Source organism: Elephas maximus, chromosome 19, assembly GCF_024166365.1.
Source record: "Elephas maximus indicus isolate mEleMax1 chromosome 19, mEleMax1 primary haplotype, whole genome shotgun sequence".
NCBI lineage: Eukaryota > Metazoa > Chordata > Mammalia > Proboscidea > Elephantidae > Elephas > Elephas maximus.
Window position 1 is genome coordinate 18,410,280 of NC_064837.1, and position 14,431 is coordinate 18,424,710.

A 14,431-nucleotide genomic window follows, 5' to 3' on the forward strand; every position below is an offset into this window, starting at 1 on the left:
CATTGCAAGGGGCTAACCACCTTGCCTTAGAGCAGTAGCTACAACTGCTAGGCTAGTTGAGACCACAGCAGATATTGTTTTAGGAAATTTTCTTGATATTTATGTCCCTCATGCAAAGTCAGTCATTTTAAATTCAACAGTTACTCAATAGCGGTTGGCCTGCAGGCTGCTTGCTTATCAAATTCTCCTTTTGGCCACTTCTAATACTTAGCTACATCCTGTAACCTCTCTGAATCCAACTACATTGTTACCTTTACCTAATAATGACCATCCATCCCATGATTGCTTGAATCTTGCTGAACAACTTTCTTCTTCTATGTCAGAAACCTTGTTATCGAATCCTGCTTTAGTTCTATTTGTTGATGGGTCATATTTAAAGCCTGAAGCTACTGGATCTCATTACCAGGGAGGATATACTGAGACTACCTCAACTGAAGCCCTGGTGGTGAAGTGGCTAAGAGCTCAGGCTGCTAATCAAAATGTCTGCAGCTGGAAAACACCAGCCACTCCTTGGAAACCCTACAGAGCAGTTCTACTCTGTCCTATAGTGTGCTATGAGTTGGAATCAACTCGAAGACACACAACAACCTCAACCAAGGTCCTCAAAAGTGATGTCCTCCCTGAAGTCACTTCACCTCATCAAGCTGAATGAATTGCACTCAAAAGCTTGCAAACTGTCTTCTGGACAGTGAGTAAATATTTTACTGGTTCTAGATCTGTTTTCGGAGTTACTTATGATTTCCAATGTTATGGAAACAAAAAGAGTTCCTAACTTCTTCTCAGACCCAAATTAAAAACGATCCTTTAGTAGCAGACCTCTTAGAAGCCCTTCTGCTCCCCTCTGAAATTTCTCTAGTTATTGTCCATGCCCACTCTCATGGATTGAATTGTGTCTGCCAAATATGTGTGTCAACTTGGCTAGTCCGTGATTCCCAGTATTGTGTGATTGTCCATTTTGTCATCTGCTGTGATTTTCCTATGTGTTGTAAATCCTACCTCTACGATGTTAACGAGGTAGAATTTTAGTGGCAGTTATGTTAATGAGGCAGGATTCAATCCACAAGATTAAGTTGTGTTTTAAGTCAATCTTTTTTGACATATAAAAGAGAAAAGTGAACAGAGAGATATGTAGACCTCATACCATCAAGAAAGCAGTGCCTGGAGCAGAGCACAGACCCAGGATTCCTGTGCAGAGAAGCTTCTAGACCAGGGAAAACTGATGAGGAGGACCTACCTGCAGTGCCAACAGAGAAAGCCTTCCCTTGGAACTGGCACCCTGAATTTGGACTTCCAGCCTACAAGGCTGTGAGAGAATAAATTTATCTTTGTTAAAGTCATCCACTTGTGGTACTTTTGTTACAGCAGCACTAGACAACTAACAGACACATCAACTCAAAGGAGGTTCACAAACAGAGAACATTAAAGGAAACGACCTAGCTGACAAAGCAGCTAAACAAGCTGCTTCCCAATCACCCTTTAAAGATGTCACCCTCATTCATGACTATAATAATTCCACTTTTGATCATGATGAAAAGGAGGAAATAGATAACAGTAGTAGAACACTTAGGACGCCTGTAAATATGGCACCCGTAAATTGTTGCCCACCAAAATTTGACCCAAAAGAAATTTCAGAATCACTTTTTAAACAACAACAATTAAACCCCACAGAGGAAATTAAAGAATGGGAACAGGCCAGCTGTCATCAGGATCCAACCACTGGATTGTGGATAAAGCCGAACAAAAAAACCATTTTGCCAGAATGCTTACAAGTCTCTATGATTTGAAATTACTGGCATGATAAAATAGGGATAATGATGGATGAACTAGTCTGGGTTTTAGAAGCCCATTAGTGAGGAGATTTTTCTTCTCTGTAGAGCATGTTTTCCCTCATACTTTTAAAGATCACACTACTCCTTGTTTCAATCCTGTTAATGATCCTCACAAGCTTTCAAATTATGTATAGTCCCTCACATTGGAGGACTGTCTTAGGTAATGAACAACCTTATAACATGCTTATAAAGAATCCATCTAGGTCTGGAGAAAGTGCCTTAAAAGATTTATTTGGACATCAAGAATCAGGGCCTCCCGGAACTAAAACCATTCTCAAAACCAACTCTTCAGACAAAGATTAGACTGGACTATGAGACAAAAATGATAGTGGTGAAGAGTGTGCTTCTTGGCTCAAGTAGATACATGAAACTAGATGGACAGCTCCTGTCCAGAGGTGAGGTGAGAAGGCATAAGGAGACCGGAGCTGGATGTACAGACATGGGAAATACAGGGTGGAGAGGAGGAGTGTGTTGTCACATTGTAGGGAGAGCAACTAGGTTCACATACCAATATGTGTATAAGTTTTTGTATGAAAAACTGATTTGAATTGTAAAATTTCACTTAAAGCACACACACACAAAATAAGCCCACATAATGAGATTGAGAAATGGAAAAAACATGGTTGCTCCCAATGCCCCATCTCTGAGATATGGACGGAACCCAATGAAAACTTAGTTCTCCCTCAAATCCCTGCAAGCCCTTGTACTGGAGGTATTGCACATGAATACCCATTTGGGAAGAGGTAAGATGATTTTTTTTTTTAAGATTATAGAAATTTTAAAGAAATATTGGTGGACACATTTTTATGAAGCCACTGAACAAGTGGATTCCCAATGTTCAATTGTTCTCAATTTAATGCAGGTAAACCTTACAAGGCTCCATCTGGGAGATTTCCCTTACTGTCAGAACCAACACTTGATCTGCCAGATTGATTTTATATAATTCCCTCTCCCCCCAAGTGATTACAATTTTGTAATGATTTGTAGATTTCCTCGCTGGGAAGAAGCTCTACCCAATCATCTTGCTACTGTGACATTTGTGGCTAAGAAATTTCATGAGAACTTTATCCCAACTAGGGAAGCCCCAAGGGTCCTTTGTAGTGACTGGGGTCCCTATTTTGCTAGGCAAATAATTAAGGAAATATGTAAAATATGTAAAATCTTCCCCACATTTCAAAGACTTCATTGTCCTTATCACCCTCAATCCTTTGGTCTAGTTGAAAGAACTAATGGTATAATACTCGACTAGCCAAACTTTCCAAATTTTTGCAATTGCCTTGGACTAAGGTGCTACCTCTGGTCCTTTTAAATTTAATAACTACTCCCTTTGTTCTTCTCAAATTGACTCCTCATGAAATAATCACTGGACAGCCAATGACCCTCCCCCATTGGGTGACATGCCCTGATTCAAATTTAGTTCAGTCTGATTTGTTTCAATATTGCAAATCTCTGGTCCAATATTCTATTGCATGCTTTACACAAGTTAAGGAGACTTTTGATAGTCAAAAGCAAAAAAGAGCTAAATTACCTAATATTCCACCTGGAGATCATGTTTACTGGAAAGGACACCAATTAAAGCATTCCTTCAGACCTCTATGGAAAAGACTTTATTTTGTCCTTTTCAATAATCCTTGCGCCACGAAATTACAGGGAGTTAAGGCTTGGATTCATTTATCCCAACTGAAGAAAATCCTGACTCCTGAATGAACTGATGAGCCTCATGGTGGACTGAAATTAAAATTCAAACATCACCAAAAAAAGAAGTAGATGACAGTTGGGTAGAATGCGTTCCCAAGACCTCCAGAGTGGACCTGAAGCTGCCTATGTAGCTCGTAGTAAAATTTGGACTTTTTCCCCTTTTCTTTATCATTTTTGTTATCTTAGTATTGTTACCTGTTATCCATGATCGTGGAATTATATCCTGGGGGTTTTGGTGATTATATTATGCCAATTGTTATCTTTGAAATAAGTTGTTTAATGAGGGTTTTAACTCTTTTTGAATTTTTATTAGTCACCGGGACCATGATTTTTAATTGTGGGTATTTTGATGGTTTTAATGATCTAACTCATCTGTAGTGGCACCTTCTGACCATTACAGTTGGCCATTACAGTCATATTTGCTTAATTTCTCACTGCTTTTGAAACAGTTTTTTCTTTTATAAATTTGAACTTTTAGGATGGAAAAAAATTAGCTGTAGAGGTAATAAGTATTTGTTTTCCGATTACTCTAATCCCTTATGTTGTCATTGGACTCCAACCGTGAGGTATTATTCCTTGTTTTAATATCTTGTTCTTCCCCTGAGAATGCAGACCTATTTTTATAAGCACCACTTTTATAGAAAAGTTATATTTCTTATGACCTGTCTAGGATTAGAATCCATCTTTTATTTTAAATTCTAATCAAATTTTTATAATTTTTAACAACATTTATTCTCTTTTGCTATTAATGCCAGTCACAGATTAATTTAGTAAGACACATGTATATTGGTGGAACATTGTAACTTTTTATCATTAGCATTCTAATTATATTTCTCTTTTATTGTTTAGTAGCCTTTTTATCCTCCTTCAGGGCTTTCATTGCTGAAGTTTATTTTGTCCTCACTATTATTCGTATGATAATAGCCTTTGTTTATTTCTTTTGGGCTGTGTTTCTCCATTATGAAGTCTTTCTTAATATTTCTGCCCATACTGCTACTCATCCTAGCTCCGATTAATTCTTGGCAGGAGAATGCCTCTGTTAAGCTCCCTCAGGCAGTTGCACGATCTACAAATCAACGGAATGCTGGATCTGTCATCCTTTACTCGAAACTATACATGAGAACTCAGATCCATTAGCTACTCCCATACTGAATTATAGCTTTGTTTCCCCTGCTACCGTCAATTTTGACATCACTTCAGGTTAGCCATACATGTGGGACTGTGGCATCCTTCTTAGATCCCAGCTCACCCCCAAGTCCCATGTTTCAATCTGACTCAGATTAAAGAGTGTTCCAAAATACCCTGGATCTCCTCTTCATTGTAAAGACGTGCCCTTAAATTCACGTAATGTCCCTTTCAGATATTGAAATGTGGCTTTTTCAGGAAATTTAACAGTATGTCTACAAGGAAAAAGATCTTTTTGTGTCCGAATATGAAATTGGCTAAGGTTAGGGCAACTGTCTCTTTGCGACAACTCCTTGATGGAGAATTGAATTGAACAGATGAATCAAACCATCCAACTCCCAGGTAAAGACACCAGGACCAGCCTAATATGTGCTGGATACGTATTTTTATGTGGAGGATCAAGAAACCCCATCTTTGCCAATTCAAATCCAAATAAAGAGCCCTATACCTGGGCTTTATCCTGTTTGGATGGTTGGAATATGACAGGACTATGTACCTTAGGACGTATGGGAATCCCATTAGACATCCATTCTTAAGATCAGAGTTTACATTGGACTGATCACCTAAAACTATTAGAAAGGAGGAGAGAAAAATGGTCAAGAGATGAGCAAGGGTGAGATGGAGGGCACCCTTTAAAGGATTTCCCTTCCTTAGGTTATATTTTTTTGAGACTATTCTTCCCTTGGTATGGACTAGGTGATTTAGAACCTGCCACTCGTAACATTTCCAGAACCATGGAAGGAACAGCAGATGATGTTGTCAATGCTATATCTTTCAAGAGAAACCACTGTACTCACTTGTCAAAGTAGTTTTGGATAACAACTTTCCCTAGATTTCCTGTTAGCCTAGCATGGAGGGGTTTGTGCTATAGCTAACACGTCTTGTTGTACCTGGATTAACACCTTAGGAGAGGTGAAACAAGATATTAAACTGATTTGCTAGCAGGCTACTTGGTTCCGTATGACTCCACCCCCAGACTCCCCTTTTCTAGATATTTTCAGCTGGCTACCCTCAGCCATTGAATCATGGATTAAGTCTATATTGTCCATCCAATTAATAATATTCATTGTCATTGTAATAATCATGTTCCTGTTGTTAGGTACCATCAAGTCAGTTCTGACTCGTAGGAACCCTATGTACAACAGAACAAAACTCTGCCCAGTCCTGCACTATCCTCACAATCATTGTTATGCTTGAGTCCATTGTTGTAACCACTGTGCAAATCCATTCTGTTAAAGGTCTTCCTCTTTTTTGCTGACCCTCTACCAAGCATGATAACCTTCTCCAGGGACTGGTCCCTCCTGATAAAATGTCCAAAGTATGTGAGACAAAGTCTTGCAATCCTCACTTCTAAGGAGCATTCTAGTTGTGCTTCTTCCAGGGCAGATTTGTTAGTTCTTCTGGCCAAAATCAAACCTGTTGCCGTCGAGTCGATTCCGAATCTATATTCAGTATTTTTTGCCAACACCTTAATTCAAAGGCAACAATTCTTCTTTGATCTTCTTTATTCATTGTCCAGTTTTTGCATGCATATGAGGCCACTGAAAACACCATGGCTTGGGTCAGGTGCACCTTAGTCCTTAGAGTGACATCTTTGCTTTTTAATATTTTAAAGAGGTCTTTTGTGGCAGATTTGCCCAATGCAATACATCATTTGATTTCTTGACTGCTGCTTTCATGGGCGTTGATTGTGGATCTAAGTAAAATGAAATCCTTGACAACTTCTGTATTTTCTCCATTTATCATGTTGTTGCTTATTGGTCCAGTTGTGAGTAATTTTGTTTTCTTTATGTTAACGTGTATTACATACTGAAGGCTTTGATCTTCATCAATAGGTGCCTCATGTCCTCTTCACCTTCAGCAAGCAAGATCGTGTCATCTGCATATTACAGGTTCTTAATGAGTCTTCCTTCAATCCTGATGCCATGTTCTTCTTCATATAGTCCAGGGAGTATTAAATGTTGTATGAAATTTTTGACAAATGGCATTACCTAAAAGACCCATTTAATGCCTTTGAAAATAATAATGTACATTGACAGTAATTATATTTTAGATGGACTCAAGACCACTCCTTGAGTAAGCCATCAGATGTCAGGTTATTCCTCTAATGTGGCCTGCCTGCACTAACCCTCAAATAGTAAAACCCAGAAACAAGAGTCTAAAGCTACGGCACAGTGAAGATGTCAAATATAGTGCCTGACTACCTTTTCACAATGTTCTGTTGCTACTCATACTCTGATTCATTTTTTTTAATCCACACTCGACAGTCCTGAAAGTGACAGTTTGGAAATAAATGAAGAGTTACATTTGGACAAATCTGCTGCAAAAGACCTTTTTAAAATGTTAAAAAGCAGTGATATTGCATTGAAGACTAAGGTGCACTCAACCCAGGCTATAATATTTGCAACCACTTTATATGCATGTGACAGTGGAACAGTGAATAAAAGGAAGACTGAAGAAGAATCGAAACCTTTGCATTAGGGTGTTGGCAAAAAATAGTGAATGTGCCATGGACTGACAAAAGAATGAACAAATTTGTCTTGAAAGAAATACCAGCAGGGATTCTTTCTGTTGTGTGCGGAGTCACTATGAGTTGGAGCTGACTTGATGGCACCTAACAGTAATAACAACCTTTTGACATGCATAGCAACCCAAGGTCTTCAAGGCTTAGTAAATAAACAGCCATACAGAATAAACATATGCTCAAAGTCCGTGCAGAAGAAAGCCTCAAAATTCTTATCAAAAGAAGGGTATGTGTAAGGGATTTTTTTTTTTTTTTTTTAATTGAGGCACCTAATAAGATCTGAAATGGCCTGCTTGAGGATTGGGTGCAATTCCTTGGCTAGTGGTTCCATTTTCACCCTAGCGGCAGCAGTCCTCCATGCTGTTTCTAAGAGAGCAATGCCTGGTAATAATGACAGAACTACACTGCAGCTCCCCTAATGGAGGAATGTCCAGTAATGATGACATAATTACACTAAGACTCCCTGCCATCACATACCTTTGTAACTGCCACACTATAATCAATCTAAGAAAGATATGTATATACCTTTAAGTCAATAGCCTTACTAGCTTGCATCACAGGAAGTCATGCCTTACAAGTTCCCATCACAGGAAGGGCTACCAAACAATGGTCTACTACCAGTCAAGTAATGTCTTCCAATGATCTAAGTTTGTAAATACTAATCAAGTAATGTGCTTCATATCCTTTGTTCTCCCTTTATAAAATAGAGTGCTGAGTCACCATATTGCATTACTAGATTCCACTGCATGGAATTTAGTCTATCCCTGTTTGAGCTGATTCTGTATTTTCAATGAATCTCTCAATTTTACATTAATCAAAGTACATATGGTTACTCTACGACAGGTTTGACCTGTAAATTGGAAGAATAATCAGATATGGGAAACACTTTTCTTCCCCCTCCAAGCACATAGAAAATCTGGATAATTTATTTTTACATTTTAGAAAATTGTCACGCTTGTAAATCTAGAAAGAAAAATCACCCGAAGTGGAAAGTGAATCCTTAGCAACAAGGAATTGAATTGGTGGCCTCTGGAATGACTAGGAACCACAGGGGATGGGACTTTATCTCCCATAGAGCCAGAAACTAAAAGTCACAGGGCTTAGGTGAGGTGGGTTTCAGAACTGGATTTCTTATATTAAAAAAATGAAAAAAGCTGAGAAAGTTCTACCCCATTCATAAACGGAGCCTGGAAAATTTCCACCCACAGACCCAGGATCATAGCTTGAAGTAAACCACCTAGAACTTTTCTTTCTTTGCATCTCTTTTTCTCTATGTGCCATGTCTTGGTAAAAACCATCAGTTTGATCTTTCAGCTGGGTCCATGCTACTACTTGAGTCACTTTTTTTTTTTTTTTTAATTTAGGGATTACATTTTTCAAATAGACTCCAGAACTTAGTTCTCAAGAGAATGACTAGGTATGCATATCCTGAGCATTCCTAGCAGGGCTAACATACCATTTGATTGGAAAATGAAAATCAAAACCCCTCCCTACTTGATGTATAATAGTAGGTATGATGTCTCCATTGAGTCATTTTTAATTTGTTTGCTTTTTAAAACTAACAAACACGCATAACATGAAGAGTAAGGAATCTGTATACACATAAATGCCTCTTGCATACACTATGTTGGGGAGGATACTCAAGAAACTTACAAATTCCCTCTGGAGATGGGAACGGGGACACCACAGTAGGAGAGAGAGTTATTTTCACACTGATTATTTGCTTATCTGCTTGCATTTTTTTCATGTATCTGTATTACTTTTAAAAAAGCATATATATAGATTTCCAAAGAAAAATAAAAAATCTCTTCCCCTTCCCCCATTCCCCTTTTAAAACCCCAGGAATAATAACCACTATTAACAGTCCCTATGTGCACCCTTTCTGATATACATCTTTTCTTCCATACATTTTCTGGTTCAATGATGTGTGCCTATCTCTACATATGACATCGTGGGATAAATTGTACTTAAATTACTTAGACATAGCAATAAGGCCCTATGTTATTGTTGTATTCACAGTCAGAGTGACAGGGCAACAGATCAGTGATACAGACGCGAACCTAGCAACGCAACTGGAGCAGCTTTCACCAGCTTGCCACGTGGCACTGCCCATGTGACTAGACCACTGCCTCAGTACTCAGTACCTGTCCCGGGCTGGATTACAGAATATTTTCTATCTTCAGTTTTATTGTTCAGCAAGGTTCCCCACTGTTTCCATTCTGGTGTGTCTAGCTTCAGCCTTTTAGCTACGTATGAATGCTCAACAAGACCCAGCTCTGAGCCTCTGCAGGGAGGCTGGACCAGCCTCTCCCAGGTGTATTCAATATTGCAAAAATGCTCAGTCTTCTCCAAATTATTCTTTAGTTATATTGCAATCCAAATAAAAATTCCAAAAGGGCTTTATAAGGAAATTGACAAGCCTATTCTAAAATTTATATGGAAAGGCAGAACCAAGAATAGTCAAAAAAAAAAAAAAAACTACTGAAGAAGAAGAAAATACTGAAGAGTGGAAGAAGGAGAACAAGAACAAGAAGAAAAACAACAACAGGTTTACATATGCAGTCACTTGATTAATCTTTGATTTTGTGCTAAACATTGTGTTAGAAAATTTATTAAGATAAGTAATTTGAAGTCTAGGATGATGTTATTTCCTATAAATATGGTTTTCAATTGCTTTTACTTAGTATTTGGGGCCACTAGGTATCTGGGATCATCCTAATCCAGCTTTGGTGTTACAGATTTTTCTAGACCACTGATGACTCAAAGCCAGGCTACAGTGTATGTGAATTCTGCTTTACTTCTGGCTTGCTCTTACTCTTAGGACACTTTGAAGATTGTTATCCAATATGGAATTGGTTTACTCCTTCTAAACAAGATTCATTTCCCAAGGCCTTTTTGCCTGTAGATAATAACATTGGGGCAATTACCCATGTTCATCTCAAGAAGCTCTCTTGAGATTGCTTCCCCAAAGCTTCTCTCAAACTGACAAATGGGCCTGAGGTGGTCCTGGTTCAGCCTCTTCTTCATGAGCTTGGGATCTAAGCATCAGTCCTCAGATCCCCCCACCCTCACTGGATCCCCTAGTCCTTAGATCTCCCACCCAGAGCCCTTACATTCCCCCTCCTTTTTTACAGGGATAAAAGATCCAGGCACCAATTCACCTGCTTCCCACCTTTATCCTATCCTGGCCACAAGTCCCAAAACCCTATACAGAAAATGATGTCTTAGGGTCTTTGTTGCTTGGGAAACCCTCTGTCCTAATAGGGTCGCTATGAGTCGAAATCAACTCGATAGCAATGGGGTATTATGTTGTGTCCTGGCTGAGTTATCATGGAGTCGAGAACAGTGGAGGCCACGGAACCAGTGAACTCTGAAAGCAGCACAGAGCAGCCAGGTAAGGCCCGAGGTCTCAGGCTCACTCCTTTCCGCCCTTTCTTTTCTTTTCTCTATTATCTCTCTGTCACAAACATACTCGCATACTCTGGAAAGTCTTCATGCAATCTAATCCCTTAGCGTTTATAGGTAATATAACAGTGCCTCCTACCTTTTTAGTATTCTGCTGTTTTCAAAGTGCTTTCACACATCCCTCTAAATCTGGGGGAACAATAGCAAGCTTCTCTCTTAGCCACACAGGTAGCTGGGGGCAGGATGAGAAATTTTGAAGTTCTGCTCCTCCCTGAAGAAAGCCCTCCAACTAGGACCTAGGAGAGAGCAAGTCCCATGTTCCTGGCTGCAGCAGAACTGGGATGAGAGGGAGGGAGCCATCTTGGTTCACATGACTCACATTTCTTACCATATTTCATAGATTTTTTTGAATAGATGCTTCTTCAGTTGCTGTTTGCCTTTAAGACCACTTCCTCCAGAGGCTTTAAATGTTAGTTTGTTTTTTAATATAACTTTTATCAGTTTTACTCAGAAGTGCATCAGTGGAGCTCCTAATGCTATCATACTGGAATTTGACCACCTATTCCATTATATTTTAAAATTTTGTAATCTTATTTTCACCCAAAGCAAGCTTTCTTGATAGTGGACCTTTATCTTTTAATAGATACAATACACCCATGACAGTAAGATCATGAATTAAATTTCTAAGGGGATCATTTGCCTGATTATTTGGAGTGAGGGAGTGAGGCCCTTCTTTTAGAATTGGAGTCTGTTCAAATGACTGGTGTTCTAATCTGTCTATTTTTAAAGAGGCAGGTTGGGATTTTTTATGAGTTGCTTTAGAGGGGATAGAAGAGTTTCCCAAAATGAAATGATAATTATATATACCATATTAAAAAATAAAAGAAAACCTGTTGCCATTGAGTTGATTCTGACTCATAGCGACCATATAGGAAAGAGTAGAACCACCCTTAGGGTTTCCAAGGAGCAACTGTTGGATTCAAACTGCTGATCTTTTGGCTAGCAGCTGAGTTCTTAACCACTGAGCCACCAGAGCTCCATATCCTATATATGATACTATAAATTCCAAGAATATAAGAGAAATAAAGTAATTAGAGAATTAAAGAAAATTCTAAAATGAGTGGGGATGTAATTTTTAGATTGACAAAGACACTCTAAATCAGGTAAATTAATAAAAAAAGAAAGCCACTGAATAGAGCTTGGTAAATTTTTTAAAGATTAAAGAAAAATAATACAGGCAGAAATATTAGTTTCCGTACCAAGAAAAAAAAAAAAAAAAAAGGAACAATAAATGGCAGTATTGAGTTGGAGAAATTCCCCCAGCAAATCGTTGAGTGAATAAAAATGAGTAAATGCAAAAAAAAAAATGGGAATTATGCTTATCAAAATGTTAATAGTGGTTACCCTAATATATTTGGAATATGTTTTACTTTCTTTAATTTACGTTTTTCTGTATTTCTTGAATTCTTCACAATGGAAAATTTTCTTTACAACCAACAGTTTGCAGTATAGTCAAAAGTTATTCTTATTTGGAAAAAAAATCCATGGAATATCTTTAAATTTTTACATGTTAAGCTATTAAATATATTTCAACAAATTCCAAGTAGTAGAAACTGATGATAAGTGAATACAAGTTTAAAATGGAAGCTATGCAAGCCAAATCATATGAAAACATTGATAAGGATGGACATGCAAACAAAAAACAAAACAAAAACACCTGAACTTATAAATGAGGAGAACCATCTCATTTGTCAATATAACACAAAAACCTAAATAAAGTGTTATTTTTGTTGTGAGGTGCTATCAAGTCAGTTCCGACTCATAACGACCCTGTAGGACAGAGTAGAAGTGCCCCGTAGGGTTTCCAAGGAACAGCTGGTGGATTTGAACCTTTTGGTTAACAGACAAGCTCTTAACTACTAGCTACAAGGGCTCCAAAGAAAGTATTAGCAAATCAATTTCAGTAATTTACACAGGGAATGCAAGTATAGTTTAATATTAGGAAAGTTATTAACATAATATATCCGGATAGACACAGAAAAAATATTTGATTAAAAATGCAACGGTCATACTTGATTTTTAAAATACTATAGGTAAGATAGTGGCACAGTGCTTAAGTGCTCATCTGCTAACCCAAAGGTCAACGGTTCGAATGCATTAGCTACTCTGCAGGAGAAAGGTATGGCAATCTTCTTCCATAAAGATTACAGCCTAGGAAACCCTACAGGGCAGTTCTATTCCGTTCTATAGAGTCGCTAAGAGTCAGAATCAACTCCACGGCAATGGGTTGTAGGTAAAATACAAAGAGAAAGATAGTTGCTAAATATACACATCCATTTCTGATTAAAGCTCTTCATGGCTCTTTACTGCACTAAGAATAAAATTTTAAAACCTTAGCAAAGCTCTGAATGATTTGGCCTCTGCCAAAAGCACAACCCTACATTTCACCAGTCTCCTCTTCTCTCCAACCAGGTTGTTTTGGTTGTGTGCGGCTGAGTTGACTCCAACTCATAGTGACCCTGTAGGACAGAGTAGATCTGCCCCACAGGGTTTCCTAGGCTGTAGTCTTTATGGGGGCAGATCGCCAGATCTTGTCTCCCGTGAAGTTGCTGGTAAGTTTGAACTGTTGGCCTTTTGGTTACAGCCGATCATTTAAGCATTAAGCCACCAGGGACCTCCACTCCAGCCATACTGACCCATATTTAGCTCCTTAAGGGCTACAAAATCTTTCCCACCTCAGGGCCTTTGCACAAATAGCCATCTGCCATACTCCTTCCCCAGCACTTATCAAGACTGGCTTTTTGGTCGTTCATGTCTAAAAAGACACCAGAATGTGAACAGTGGTTATCTATCTCTACATGATGAAATTTGATATAATTTATTTATATTTCTTCCTTTATATATTTTGGATTTTTAAATATTTATTGCATATACATTAGGTTTTCAAAAGGAAAAATGGATATGATAAGCTGTTTTAATCTTTAGTATATTTGCAATGTGCTTGGTAAGATACGGAATATTGCCAAATTTCCTAAATTTGTCCCTGAATAATTAGCTCTCCCAATGTCATTTATTGAATAATGCAACATTTACCTGCTGATTTAAAGTGCTTCTAGGACAGTCCACTAAATCCCACGTGTGCTTGGCTCTGTTTCTGAAGTTTTCAAAAATTTTTCAAAATTTTCGTGCATTATTTTTAGAGGAAATTGACTTTCTTTTTGTTTCTCAAAAACCCTGTTAGTATTTTAGATTCATTCAGGCGAATATGTGCCTTTGCAGAATTTTACCTTTCTATCTGAAATCCCAGTATGTCTGCCCATATGTTAAATCTTGATTTTATTCCCCTTTGGAGAACTGAAGGTCCTGCCTAATTCTTAGTAACATCTGAATGCATAGAATAGTTTGTTGATAATATGGATGGGATTGTTTCCCATTATATTTCAATCTGATTATTATTTAATAGCATAGTAATACTAAAAAAAGCAAACCCAGTGCCGTCGAGTCAATTTCAACTCATAGCAACCCTATAGGACAGAGTAGAACTGCCCCGTAGAGTTTCCAAGGAATGCCTGGCAGATTTGAACTGCCAACACTTTGGTTAGCAGCCATAGCACTTAACCACTACACCACCAGGGTTTCCAGCATAGTAATAAAAAAACTTTTTTTTAATAGGTAATATTTATTGAGTCCTCACTGCATGCCAGGTCTTTGTGTTAAGCACTTTATTACTTAACTTTGTCCTCACCCCAACCCGTTTTCACATGAAGAAACTGAGTCTCAAAGAGCTTCA